This window comes from Rousettus aegyptiacus, unplaced genomic scaffold (genome assembly GCF_014176215.1).
Source record: "Rousettus aegyptiacus isolate mRouAeg1 unplaced genomic scaffold, mRouAeg1.p scaffold_m13_p_9, whole genome shotgun sequence".
Lineage (NCBI taxonomy): Eukaryota > Metazoa > Chordata > Mammalia > Chiroptera > Pteropodidae > Rousettus > Rousettus aegyptiacus.
In genome coordinates, this window is record NW_023416312.1 from 1,919,893 (window position 1) to 1,933,931 (window position 14,039).

The 14,039-nt window shown below is 38.3% G+C and overlaps 1 protein-coding gene and 1 long non-coding RNA gene across 12 annotated transcripts in view; one reads left to right on the forward strand and one right to left on the reverse strand.

Annotated features, from left to right (window-relative positions):
• The window catches only part of FRMPD4 (FERM and PDZ domain containing 4), a 455,926-nt gene that overhangs the window by 256,156 nt on the left and 185,731 nt on the right, over window positions 1–14,039 (forward strand). The window lies entirely within an intron of this gene.
• LOC107497612 overlaps window positions 1–14,039 on the reverse strand; it is a 130,239-nt gene that overhangs the window by 6,749 nt on the left and 109,451 nt on the right. For 7 of the 9 annotated variants that reach the window (XR_004952897.1, XR_004952899.1, XR_004952894.1 and 4 more), the window contains 3 exons: window positions 12,068–12,202; window positions 7,754–7,829; window positions 3,342–3,377 (listed from right to left, as the gene is read on the reverse strand). This is a non-coding gene — a long non-coding RNA (uncharacterized LOC107497612). Of the gene's footprint in view, window positions 1–3,341; window positions 6,992–7,753; window positions 7,830–12,067; window positions 12,203–14,039 lie in introns of all 9 variants that reach the window. The other 2 variants (XR_001593861.2, XR_004952898.1) reach the window with 2 other exon arrangements.

Consider the following 14,039-nt stretch of genomic DNA (forward strand, 5'->3'; position numbering starts at 1 on the left):
ATGATTTGGATTAGGTGTTGTCATGGGTGGTGACTGGCCTTGTTTTACAAAGGTGATATTTATAGAATAATAATTAATTGAACGTAGCAGGTAGTGGTTAAATCTGTTTTAGAATCCATGGACTGCAAATCTAAGGAATGATGGGGCATTTGTATTCAGTTAATCAAACTGGAAGTGTCTTGTTATGTCCAAATGAAACAAGCTTCTCTTAAATTTATTACTTGAGAGTTACTTCTCTTGGTAAATTAGCCTTTGTAAGAACTTTGCCCTCTGTTTCAAGGATAACTACATTTAGAGCTGGGAAAAATAGAAACTTATTCGTTAAAATTCATGTTATTGACCATTAAGAAGATCACAGGATTTGAATGAATAAAAGTAGATGCTACCTAATTCTTGGCCCAGAAACATTTCAATAAATAAAATGAGCTCCTTCCCTTTACATAAACATTGCTAAAATGTGCAACGTGGACTAGGCGAATTTAACCCATAGGTCCAGTTTTGGTCCTTGTGAATTTTAGTATTTATGCCTTTGATTCAGTTGAAAAATCTTCAGCTGGAAAGAAAATAATATTCCTGACGTATGCCTAAGAAATATTAAATTAACCTGGCAAATGCATTCGCTTGTTTCTCATGCAAGAAAGACTAATTGGAACTATTGCTGTCTTCGTGGAAATACGGGATCATAGTTTGCATGTATTGAAATGAAAGTGTTTCTATTTTGTAGCCTCAATTTTTATATTCGATTTATGTTAAGGGATATGTCCAAGATTAAACTTCTCCTGATTAACAGAGTATTGGAAGACAGGTCGATCTCACGTCCATCTTTCCACATTGTGCAGTGCTTCTGGCCCCAAATGCATCCACCCACACATCTCTCGGTGTTGAGCAGGTTTAGAATTAGCATTTCCTCTGCTTGGGTGCCTAAGACCTCTGCTTAGAAAACTGTCTCTCTGATGGCCAGGCATATTTACTATAAGACTTAAAGGAATTAGTGCGCTGGACTATTTCATACCCGGCTGATCTTTTCGTACATGCAGATATCCATGGATGGACCATGCTATTTGAAATTCCAAATTGAGGGATTTTAGCCAAGCTGACTGTGGTCATCCATCTGCTCTCTTAGAAATTGTTTTGAGAAAAAAAAAAAAAAAACATGGCATAAGACAAATACTAGATTTTGTAAATCAGAAGAAGCACGTCTCAAACTTCATTTCCAGCTGGATGACTTTAGACAAGTTGCTCAAACTTTTGATCCTTACCATCCTCAAGTATGAAGCAAGAACCATTTTGATTGTTCTGTTTGTCAGTATTTAAGACAGTAAAACATCGCAAATTGCTTTGGAAGTTAAGTGCCTTCAAAATCAAAGATGCTGCCATTTCTTAAAAATTAAAATTGTATTTTCAGAATGGCTAGCACCTGAGGAATGAACCATAAATACTTTTCTTAAAATAATGAAACAAAATCTAACACTGACACGAATCATGCAACTACTAATAATGACGTTTTTCATTTATCTAGAAAGAACGATTCCCTACCTGTTTGCTCTGATTCTCACAGCCCTGTGAAAATATCAAGAGGTTTTATTTAATCTCTTTTGACTAGTGAAATAATAGGGCACAAATGATATCAACTGAAGCTATAATGATGAAATCTTAAATGAGCATTGATTGAGCACCTACTGTGTGTCATGCCTGAACTAAAGACAAGTTTGTCATTTTTATTACATCATAGTTAATTCTTGTCACAATAATGAGATACTTATTCGCTACAGTTCTGAAATTTGAACTCATTTGTATGTTTTAAGAGGAAGGAAAATAAGAATTTTCCATTGAGTAATTCTCCCCTAACATTTTTCCCTAATATGAAATACATACTATTTTTATCCAGCGAGAATGTCTGATTCTGCTTAGTGCCTCAATTCGAGCCAGCCATTTTTATGGCCTCCCCACAGGCATCCTGTGTACATTTTACAGATCACCACTCTCTGTTTGCGATCACTTCCTCCAATTAGTCTCTAGTCTTTGTCTTGGATTCTGCTTCCGTGGCCCACTACTCCAGCTGTTCTAGGCAGTGCCGGTCATATGAACTGGCTCTCTTTTCTCCCTATGAAGAGAATTTCTAAATTTATGGTGCCGATTCTGGGAGAGAGGGATGGATTATTTCAAAGCCAAAGGAATAATGCTTTTTAAAGAGTAAAAGATAAACTAAAGGAAGAAAAGACATAAGACTCAAATATCCTCGTTTTTTTCTGTTAGGATTAGGTTTCATTACATATATATAAGAAATAAAATAATAATAGTAGTAGTAATGTTAAAAGACAGACATTTATCTCTGCTGTAAAAGAAGATTGAAGTTTGGTAGGACAGGACTTGGATAGACATCACACAGTCACCAAAGGACTCATGTTCCTTCTGATGCAGGACAGGGTGAATCCCCCTGAGTAAGGACTCAAGTCCTACACAGAGAGAGGGAGGATCCTTGATCCGGGCATGAAAAAAATTCAAGAGGGAGCCAGTAAGCGACAAGGAAAAGTTTATTAAAGATGGACTAACGCTCCATAGACAGAGCATGGTCTCCTCTCTTAGTCAGAGAATGATACCCCGAGTGTTTGGCAATTGAGTTTATATCTGTGTCTTAGTTTCTATGAAAAGTTACTGATTACAGGAAGTAAAGGATGGAATGAATGGTTGAGTTTATCTTTGTATAAGGTGCAGCTTTTGTCTTTATGTTATGGGCAAATGTTAATGGTGTGGCGAAATACTTGTTAGTAGTCTCTGCAGGCATCTTTGCTCTGTAGATTCGTCCTGCTCTGGCCAAAGGGCTGATCCAACCAGGTTCCGAGCCTAACAGCATGAAGCAGGCTCTGGATTCTACTTGGTTTAATATTTATTTAATTCGTGTAGCTCTCATGCCTCTACCCTTCTTTCCATATTGGAGTGAATCGCTTCCAATCTCGAGTTCCAAGATAGCTCGTGAACCCACAGCATTGACCTCGATATTCCAGAGAATAGAAAAAGCAAGAGAGCGAGAGAAGGAGGGAAGTCATGCAGAAGGGATGCGTCTCCCAGCTTTGAGCAAACTTCATGGAATTTTGGTTCCATTGTGGCCAACACTCCCATTGGCCACAATGTAACCACGTGATCTGAACAAGTAAAGCTGAAAATGTAGTTCTCTAGTGGTGCATGCTGACACCCTCGAATGAAAGAGGAATTATTTTATTAAGGAAGATGGGAAGGTAGCTAGTAGGGAGCAGGAAATAATCTCTGAAATTGAGATAGAATGTTTGGGGGAAGCTTTCTTTGCCCCAAATAATTACCTCCAAATGAATGAAATTACCTACCTTTGGTTTGGACTCTATCCTGTGAGGTTTATCCACCTTAAAAAGAGATGTAAAATCAAGACACCACATGAAGCCAATGGCTCCCTACCTCATTCAGAGCAAAATCTGAAGTTGACTGGGCCCTCCAGGAGCTGGCCTGTTAGATCACGTACTGCTCATTCCACTTCAGACCCACTGACCTTGAACTTGCCTGCAGGCCTTTGCCTTAGGGTCCGTGTTCTGGCTGTTCCTCTGGGCCTGAACTGCATCCCCCAGTGTCTGCATGGCACGTTCCTTCCCCTCCGTCAGTTGTTCGCTCAAATTTACTCTCTTCAGTAAAACCTACTGTGATGTTGTCATTTATAATAAGAAATACATGTTTGGTTTTTGTTCCCTTATTATGGCATAGATCTCCTAAAACTTTGATGAGAGAGGGGAAGGTGTCCTTGTTATGTTAATGAGGTAACTTTTGGAAAATGTTTAATTGGGATGGGAGGAGTTCAGGATTTTCACAGAGGATGTTGGGAGGGTGTTGTCGAGGACAAAGGTGGCATACATGTCATCAAATTTTGGCTATCTATTCCTGTGTATATACATATACACTCACAGGACAAAAACAAGGAAAACCTCTACTTAAATCTGTAACATCCATTTTTGTATTTGTCTTTAATGTTTTCATACTGTTTACAGTTTACATTTTAAAATCTTTTTTCAGATTCTCTTTTCCTTGGAGTTCCCACTATTGATACCCATAGTGATCTATTGGGTGTGTGTGTGTGTGTGTGTGAATTTACTTTGCTCTTTTTTTCCGTGCTTATCTGGGTAACGAGTCTTGACATATTGAATAAATTCTTTTTATTACGAGTTACTCCCTTATTTTTTCTGGATTCGTTTCCATCCTCTCCTTGAACTTTGGCCGCCAGTAGCTGGGTTCTTCCTCCTCTTTTCCCATCAGCCTTAGATCACCCTCCAGCGGTCATACCATGAGGCGCTGTGGGGGCCTTCTCAGAACCAATGTCATGTAGCTTTTTCAGCAAAACGGTCTCTTTGCTGAGTCCTTTTCCAGGTTAATCACATTAACCAGTACCAGCGCCCAAGTGGCAAAACCAAGACCAATGGTCAAGGCTGCTCTTTCTGCCAGGTTGATCCTAACCAAAGAGGGTCTTTATCTTTACAGAACAGATACAAATAGCTTATTTTTTTTTTAAATCTCCCATTTAAAGTGTTATTCCTCAATAAATGGCAATTTGGACAGTTTTTCCGAATTACTTCTATAAACATAATCAAAATATGATATACATACGGAGTTATATATATCTACAATGCCATGCATTGTGTCGTAAGTTATGAGATGACTTTTATTAAGTACCTGCAACATATTCAGTGCCTTATGTACTATCTTGACATCTTTTTTTTAAACAACTAGATGAAGGGTGCAAGGACAAATGATAAAGAAACTTTGCCACAATCAGTTGAAATCAGCTGATAATAACAAGCAAACTCCAATTTCCCAGCATGCCGGTGCCCTGGACCATACCACTCTCTGTTCTATGTCAGCCATTTTCATTTCTCCCTTTCAGGGCCTGTGTTTTAAGGAAGTATCCCAAAAAATCACAGAAATGGAATATCAGTTAAAAGCCAAGCCTGTTTTAAATATTAATATTCACTTCGTTCTATAAAATTGTCATAACTTTTTATGCCCACTCATAAAGGTTGAAGCAAGTCCATTATTCAGCACCATTGAATCACCTGTAAATTACCACTGATGATGCTGAAATTGCTATTTCTAAAAACACAGTACTGTGCGGGCTTCCTGTAGTTTCGGTGAATTACCACCTCGAAATTGCCTTACAGGTTGCCCAGACTGTCTGCGGTCCTAGAGCTCCAAATGGTAAGGCTAGGCACCGACGTAATTATTGCTACTTTTGATTTTGACTACAGAAGGTAGAGTTGAATGTTCAGAGAGTGTAATTGTATAATGTGACTCTGATTACTTTAAAAAAAAAAAAAAAAGCCCATATTTGTCACCATTGCTTAGAGTCGAGTGGTATAGAAACAGGTCAGTGGTTATGTTGAGGGTTTTTTTGCCCATTGTAAGATCTTGTATGTATTTCCTGTGCTTTATCCGAACTCCCTGCAGTGGGTAGAACGAATTAAACAAATAAAGGAGAGAATTAGGTCTTCGCAGCTGCACAAACAGTAAGATGTTCTATTTCTCAAAAAGTAGATATACTTGTAAAACAAAGTAGCTATTGTAAGTATGTTCTTATAATAGAATAGTAGAGTTGCTTTTTTGTTTTGGTTTAGTTTTGGAGTTTTTGTTGTTTTTATTTACTCTGGAAGTAAGTACTTTATATAAGGTATTTAATGGAAAAAAAGATTCCCTTTTTAATGTCTTTTTAAAAGCAGTAAAATGTTACCTAGTAATTCTGAGGAAGTATTCCTCGATTTTGTTGGTGGGAACAAAAAGGTGACAATAGGGCCATGAGGTCTTCAGTTAGGATGTCATTCCTCAGAATCAGTTCTGAATGACTTGAATGTCAAGGACCATGGGATAGGCCAGGGAGGTTTGAGTTTCCCACTTGAAACATTTCAGCACCATATTCTATCATTCATTCATTCATTCATTCTTCATAATCATGTAGTAAGTGTGCCGGAATAAAGTAAAATAGAATATTCCTTTAAAAACTAGGGAGAACTGCATCTGGAAATTCAGCAGAATTTTGCTTTCTGGCATGGAACAAACGCTTTAATGGTCCACGTGGATTACGGTTTTATTGTACAACAGTGAACTAACTGCTGACTCTGAATGTGGCTCCTCAAGCTAACATTGTCATATCAACCCATAGGCTGCTATTCAAATTTTATTCCTCTCTACTATGACAAAAGTCTAATTATTATTTATGCAGGTTTTACTTGAAAATGCAGATGAAATATAGCTTTGGTTGTGAACAGAGTTGCTACTTGTCCAGGAAAGTTGTTTTTTTTTTTTTCAAAACAGAAGAAAAGTAATCTTTATTATGCCTTTTTAGAATAGATGTAAATATTCAAAATATACATTAGTATTGGCTTAGCTAAAAGTCGGTCTTTAGATGCATACGTTTCTGTGTGAATATTAACATTCTAAACAAATTATGTTTTCAGATGCGAACTAATCAACAAGCTCCTCTTTCCTCTAAAATTTCAGTGATGGATCTGTTAGCTTTGCGTTTTTAGAATCCAGTGAGACCTTAGAGGTTTAGAAAGCTAAAATATTTTTAAAATAAGGTGCTTAGGAAACATGTGCATGACAAATTCCTATTGTTTAAAAAAGACTTTGCTTGCTCTATAATTTCTTCTAAAAGCCACATGTGCATTGAAAACAATGAGATTTCTGGAAGAACTCCACAAAAATGTAAGATTTCACAGTGTTGTTAATAATCACATGGTCATGAACTGCAGAAAATATTAAATGTCAAAGAATGACTGGAGGGAAATTTTGCAAAGGAAAATTACCTTTTGATGATTAAGACCAGTTGTGCTTTATGACCAAAAGCCCACACGAAGAGTTGTTTTCTACACACATCACTGATAGTTATAAAAGAACTCTGATGTCGAGCTTTGCTGTATGTCATTAGGGATACACTTTTTATCCTTCACTCCGTGTCGATCCTTCTAGTACAATGGGAAACCTTTTTTTTCCAGAGACAATAAGATTCAACGGTATAAAAAAAAAAAAAAGTATAGGATTTTCGAGTTATGAAGCCAGAGTTTTGTAGCACCTCTGCCTATTGGACCAAACTTAAAGAAGCCATAGCTTCCTCATTTTTTCAGTGAGATTTCACTAACCTACCAATCTCCTACAGTTGATGCAAGGCCATAGAAATAGTTTATAAAGTGAGGACAATCTATAAATTCTTTAACATTGCAACATTATCTTATTATTTGATTAGCAGTTACTATAAGATTCACTGTAAGATTCATAGTGAAAATAAGCGGTCAAGTTTATCTCATGAAAGTTCACGGGTCCATCAGTATCATGGTCGTTTCCCATAAATAGCTTTGAATTGTTCATAATGTCGATGGCGCACTTCCTTCGTGCAAACTATTGCATCTGGTGCTGTGTATGTGCTAATGTCATCTGAGCTATTTCTCCCAGCAACCCAGCAAATTAAGAACTGTATTTTTAAGGCTCAGAGATGTTGTCTAACATATGTTAGTCAGCCCAGCAGAAATGGGAGAGAGAGTTTCCAACCTGCACTGTCTGCCTCCAAAATTTGTGCCCTTAACTACTACCCACACTACCAACCCTTGGCACATGCAAGAGAGCCTGTTATTACATATCTGTTACTAAACCTTTCTGAGTATAAAATCCTTGTCTTTTTCACTTAACTGTCATCTTTGGCAAAATTATGCCATGGTAAGAAGCAACCCCCCAAATCTCATTGACTTACGATAACAAAGGTTGTTTCTGAATCTCATCAAAGCCACTGTGTTTTTCTACCATGCTGTCTTCAATTTGGGAATTAGCTAAAAGAAAACAGAAGAAAGGTTGAAGGTTAAACTATGTGACGATGCTAAGAAATCTTTCCTAGGAAATGTTTTATCACTTCCCTTCATATTTCATTTGCCAAAGCAAGTCATGGGTCCAAGCCTGACTCCAGTGGAGTGAAGAAATAAGTCCACCCATAGAGAGATAATGAATACAATGTTCTAACCACCCTCCTATGTTTTGTAGATAATACTGTATTTCTTTTATGAATGAATGAATAGAATGCCAGGAAGAAACATGAGAAAAATGAGAATAAATATAAAAAATATAACCCCATCGGTCTTCAAATTTAAACCAGATGATTATTTTCATGGAGAAGAAAAGAACAGGACAGAATGGATGTCATGTATTTTCTCACTGTTTTATCTGGAAACAAACACTGAACCTTTTGGGAATTATGGACTCTGCTCTGGTTGAGGTCCTTGTATTTGAACCTAGGATTAGTACTAACCAACCATTACCAACTATATAGACTTACAGATCTTTTAATGCCTTTCACGAAAATAGTCAAATGTTTGACTACTTACCATATTTCCATCATTTAATACATCTGAATAGACAGAGGCATGCTTCTAAAATGGAGTTTGCCCATTCTTCTGTCACCTCTAGGTTTCAATGAGTAAATTTTATTTACGTGTATATATGTCTATTTGAAAATCTGATTGCTGTTAATATCATATTTAACAGTTATCAAAGGAAGAGCAGTATGTTTTTTCTGTTGCGATCGTTGTAAGCTAAGAGAGAGTGGGTGGGGCCAAGACCCAAAGCACTCTCCATCCTTGAAGGGCAGGCAAAAAAGAGAATTATCTCTTACGAATTTGATGAGCTGAGAAAAAGTTTGGAGAAGGCATTAAGAGACCTCCTCTGAGGCTTATTTTGAGCAGGGATGCCTCCTCTTGTCACTGTTACCAAAATCCTGAGAGTACGTGTATATAGATAGCTCTTAGGAGAGTCTTCTCGAAGGACTGCTTCAAAAAACGCATGGCTCGTAGTAAGCCTGGGGAGGCTCTCCCCGACAGTGAGTTACCTGCCAGCATTCTACTTCCAGTCTGTTGCCCTGAATGAGGCAAATATGGTCCTTTGCAATCTTCTATTTCCTTAAATAAATAATGATTATGACACACAGGATATAACAGTGATGTAATTTATTCTAACACTGGAATAAACCCAGATCCTGAAGTTGCTGCTTTAACTTTATTATCATCATCTAATAGGCATCCATTTTACCAGGCCACCAAAGCCATTGTACAATGATCACATTTGATCACGTGTGCTTCCTTTATTACTTTTGTCAAGAGGTAGGGAGTGGGAGCCTGTGCCTGCTACATGAGATAAGAATGTGAGGGCAGGTACTTTATTTGCGAGGTGATTCCAGGAAACGGGAGTGAGGAAGTAGGAAAAATGAGAGATGGAAGGAAGCAAATCAAAACAAAACATCAAATTGTGTAGGTTAATGGTATGGATGTCTGGGGTCATGCCATCTGGGGGATTTCTAAGCAGTGGTGTAGAACAGAACTCAACAAACTATCCTGCAGGCCAACCCCGGCCTGATTTTTTTTTTTTTTTTGTAGAATTATATTCACACACAGCCCATTTGTTTACGTATTTCCTATGGCTCCTTTTGTGCTACAATGGCAGAACTGTGTCATTGTGATACACACTGTATGGCCTGAAATATCTAAAAGTGCCTAAAAATAACTGGCTTGTTACTGAAAAGGCTTGCTCTGACCCCTGGTATAGAACTTACCTTAGACTTGTTTTTCTGAAGGATGAAAGTTGGAGTATTTATTCACTGACCCCTTTCCCATAGCTCAAGTGTTTTCCCTAGTCGCACCTGGAGTGCATCTAAGCAACTTAAAACTGAGACAAAAAAGTGGGGAGCCCGCTCAACGAGGACCTTTGAGATGAGACCACCTTTGGGCATAGAACTGTCTATCCTAGCTACACAAGCACAGATTGACCAACAAAGAGGCATCAACAGCAGCTTCTATAGTACTGTTATCCTGCAAGGATTAGCTTCTTTTTACCCATTGATATTTGTTTTTCTTTGATAACAAGAACGTTCTAGTAGTTCCAGACATCCCAGTTTTGAAAGTTTTGAGTACATGATGTGTGTCTATGCACGTGCGTACATGTTTGCCCCAGGAGGTTTTCTTTGAAGTTACTTTTGCAAAATAAGGTTGACAGATCAATTGCACAAATTGGAACCTCTGTTCATAGCCACAGACTAATGGACAGAACTGTCAGGGGCCCCACTCCAAGCGATGTCTTCTAAAGAATGCGTGTACCTGAAAATGAGGGTAAGCTCCACGGAGCTGAATGTCTCCTGGAAGAACAACTTGCCATTTGCTCTAAATGTCTGTTACCAGCAATTAAGAACAAAATTGTATCTATTTCCATAATCTACGAGATAATTTGGAATTGGATTACGTAAGAATGGCAGGTGGATTAGATACTACCAGGCCGCACTGAGACTAAAAATGTAGGTGATGGTTTCGAGTGGGCAAAGCCATGGAGCCAAAACGAAGAGAGAAGGTGAAATTCAGGAGGCGGAGCTGCCTCTTCGACATTTCCCCAAGTGACAGTTTATGACCAATGATCTGTTCATGAAATCCTCTGCCGTAGCTCATGACATTGATGTCATTAAGTAAACCACTAATTTCTCGGTGTTTGGAGAATAGTTTGACCCTGCATGGATAGCATTTCTTTCAAGTGATTGTCTCTGAAAAACAGAAGGTAGAACCCAAGGAATCTGAGGTTAGAAGGCTCTGTCACATCCTCTAACGTTTCTTCTATGGCAGTGAGCCTGTCTACACAAACTCTAGTCCTTGAGTATGGCCCAGGAGGGATAAGGTGCCTATTTCTTTGTCAGTGTCCTCATGGTCTAATGTAGAGAATTAACACAATGTCATTGACTTGGAAAAATTATATAACCCCAAGATAGAAAGTGTTTTTAATCTTAGAATTGGTGATTGAAAGGAAAGATCTGGTGACATGCTTCCTGATTACATCTTGGTTAATGGATTAGTGTCCTGATGGCCACATGGCTCTCAGCTCAGCAGTGCTAGGGTTGAATGTCTTGGTGACACACCATGTAAGTGAGGTTGGATTATATTATGACAAGGTATAGAACAGGGGTCCCCAACCCACAGGCCGTGGACCGGTTCTGCTCCATGGCCTGTTAGGAACCAGACCACACAGCTAGAGTTGAGTGGCAAACGAAGCTTCATCTGCTTTGCAGCCGCTCCCCAGCACCAGCATCACCGCCTCAGCTCCACCTCAGATTATTAGGCATTAGACTCTCATAGGAGCCCTGGTTCCTTGCCAAAAAAGTTGGGGACTGCTGGTCTAGAACCAAAAAGCCTTTCCAGACCCTAACATGAATGTGCCAGCCATCACTTAGAAAACCACCTGGCTTTTTGCTGCCTACCGCTGTACCTCCAAACGAAGGCCATGTTGGATTTTAAACTGGGTTTTATAAGTTCGCTTGAATCATCTTTGATGCTGTACTTTTGATATTCGAAGATCCAGCTTTTAATGAGCATTGGCTTGGGAGAGTCATGAGTTTTAGGATTAAATGAAGGGATAGATTGACCCGTAAATGCAGTGCCTAGAATGCAGGGTTATTGCAGGTTGTTGTTATTAGTGAGAACAAGCCAGAATAACAAAAGTTATGTTTAATGTAATAACTTCTGATAACAAAATCATTCTTGCCACTCGTATTTGGAAATCCAGATAGGATACAGAGTGTGGATATCTTTTGTGTGTTAGACAGGAACCCTGAGTTTCATGCCTGGATAAAGACCCACATAGAGTTGTATTTTCTTTCTCGAAGTCTGTAGGCATCTAGAAAACGCTTTGAACAAAGATCCTACATTGGACGTTTTGACTTCTTGTTCCTGAAACCAACGGCGGCCCCGGTCGCAAGAAGTGGGAAGGGAGGAAAGTAAGAATGATGAAAGCATATTTCCAGTCTGAGTATTTTGGATTTATCAATATAAATCTCATTAATACAAATGGAACATTGTAAGTGGGAATATAACCCTTTTTCCGAGAATAAGCCTTTTTGGTTTGCATTCTCAGAAATGTCTGTGAAATCAAACAGACAAACAAAAATGTTATGCCAGGAAAAAACAGAGCTAATATATTTCTAAGTATTGTTTTGTTCCCCTTAGAAGTGCCTGCAATGGAAAACAAAAAGGGATAAGGATCATACTTTTATACTGTGTGATGAAGAGATTCTTTTGTCTCCCCAAATTTGGCCATGATCTTCTCTTTTCTTTTTGATTTCCATCTCTCCTCAACGTTTTTTTCTTCCTTCTGATCTGTTCTTGCTCTTCTTTTCTGCAATCTCAAAAAAACACATTGGTTTCTTTAGAACTTTACAAGAATCAAAAGAACTTCCATTTTTGAATGCCTGCAGTCTTCAAATCACCGAGGAAGAAAGTAAGAAAAGAGAACAAGAACCCCTCTTAGGGATACAGAAAACATTCTGTAACTGTGTGAAGACCATGCTTTAGGGAATGTGTAGAATGAGTGCTAAATCAATTTACAGAGCTGTTTGTTTGCTTCTTCTAAAGAAACAGCCAGGGAATTAATGGTCAGAGTCGAACATTGAACAAGGGGTAACTCAGTGTGCATATTGGGAAAGCTAGGATCCATTTAAAGGAGCATCGGAGTGTTTTTTATGAGTGTTGATACATTTGAAGCAGCTCATTTGGAAGGAGCTCTAGCTAGTTCCATCTCTTCTGTGTTCCTGCACTTATAATTGTGTTGGTCTCCAAAAATGGGGAGAATTATGTGCGTGCATATATGTGTGCGCGTTGCTATAGAAACTTTTATGGGTGCCTGCCACATGGGTGCATGCTTGATTGCTTGCTCAGAAATACTAATTATGCAGCCCTAAGGCAGGCAGTTGTTGGAAATATCAGTGAGCAGACTCCTAGGCTCACTATGGGTATGTTCTGTCAAAAATAAAAATTAAAAAAGCAGTTTGCATGCACAGACCTTGGCCAGTTCAAGTAACCACAAGGCAGTTTTACCTCCAAAACATGTTCCTTTGTACCAGGCCAACTTGTGCAATGCGATCTAGCGTTTTGATCAATTTCTAACGTGGTTTCTCTGATAGCTGAAGGACTGCATTTCACTTCCCGCCGAAAGGCTCAAAGAAAGAAATTCACAGTCCTTGGATAAAGTACCATATTTTGTGTCATCTACTAAATGTGTCTTCATGTCTCGACAATCATTCCTTCCCATTTTAGTAGCAGAAGTCCAATCCGATTGACATTTTAACTGCCTATCCTTGTTGGACAAGCCTCGTGCCGAGAAATTATCAAAATGTTATGGCTTTATTCTCACATGATGTCACTGATCACAGCACAAGCATGCCTGTCTGACACATTGAAATTGATTAAGATAAAATTCTAGTTCATGAGCCATTGGGAAAAATTATCTGTTTTACTTTTAAGAAATGGAAAAATGGAAAAGTGCTCATTGAGATTCAGCCAGAAGATATAGCACTGCTATCTTTTAATTAAGATGACACTTCTCTTATGTTCATGCAACATTAAGTTAATCTGTTCTAATTTAATGAAAACAAGGGGGAAGGAAAACCTGCCTGCTCTTCTACATAAGATTCCTTCAGTGGGTAATGTCTCACGGAGGAGTTTGATTTTGCTGCGAGTGAAGGGTTTAATTTGACACTAAATCAAAACTACCAAAATAAAAAACGAGATCCAAAGCAGGACAGATGAGTCCCTTGTTTTCATCACAGTCACAGGATACCAATTTCTCATTTACTTTTGTCCTAATACACTTTTCCGATTTCCCCATGAGAAGTTCCATTTTTTGCGGAGCATAGAGTAACAAATGACAATCATATCTGAAAACGGAATGGTCAAAATAAAATGAGTGGAGAGGTGAATTAGTGAATATTGGTGAAATAGTCAGAAATCTCCTTTGCTAGATTTTATCTTATTTGCCTTTTAGGGATGTGTATGAATTTCATCTCAGTGTATTGAACGAATTGAAGGAGCATTTGCCTTGCTTTATTTTCAGCAAAAGTGTGTAAACTTTTTTGTCAGAAATAAATGAATGTTTTGGAACCAGTTGTATCTGCTTGAGATGGTATCAAAGCGCAAGAACAAATTATGCTTTTAAAAAGGAAGTGTTTTTGAACTGAACACAAA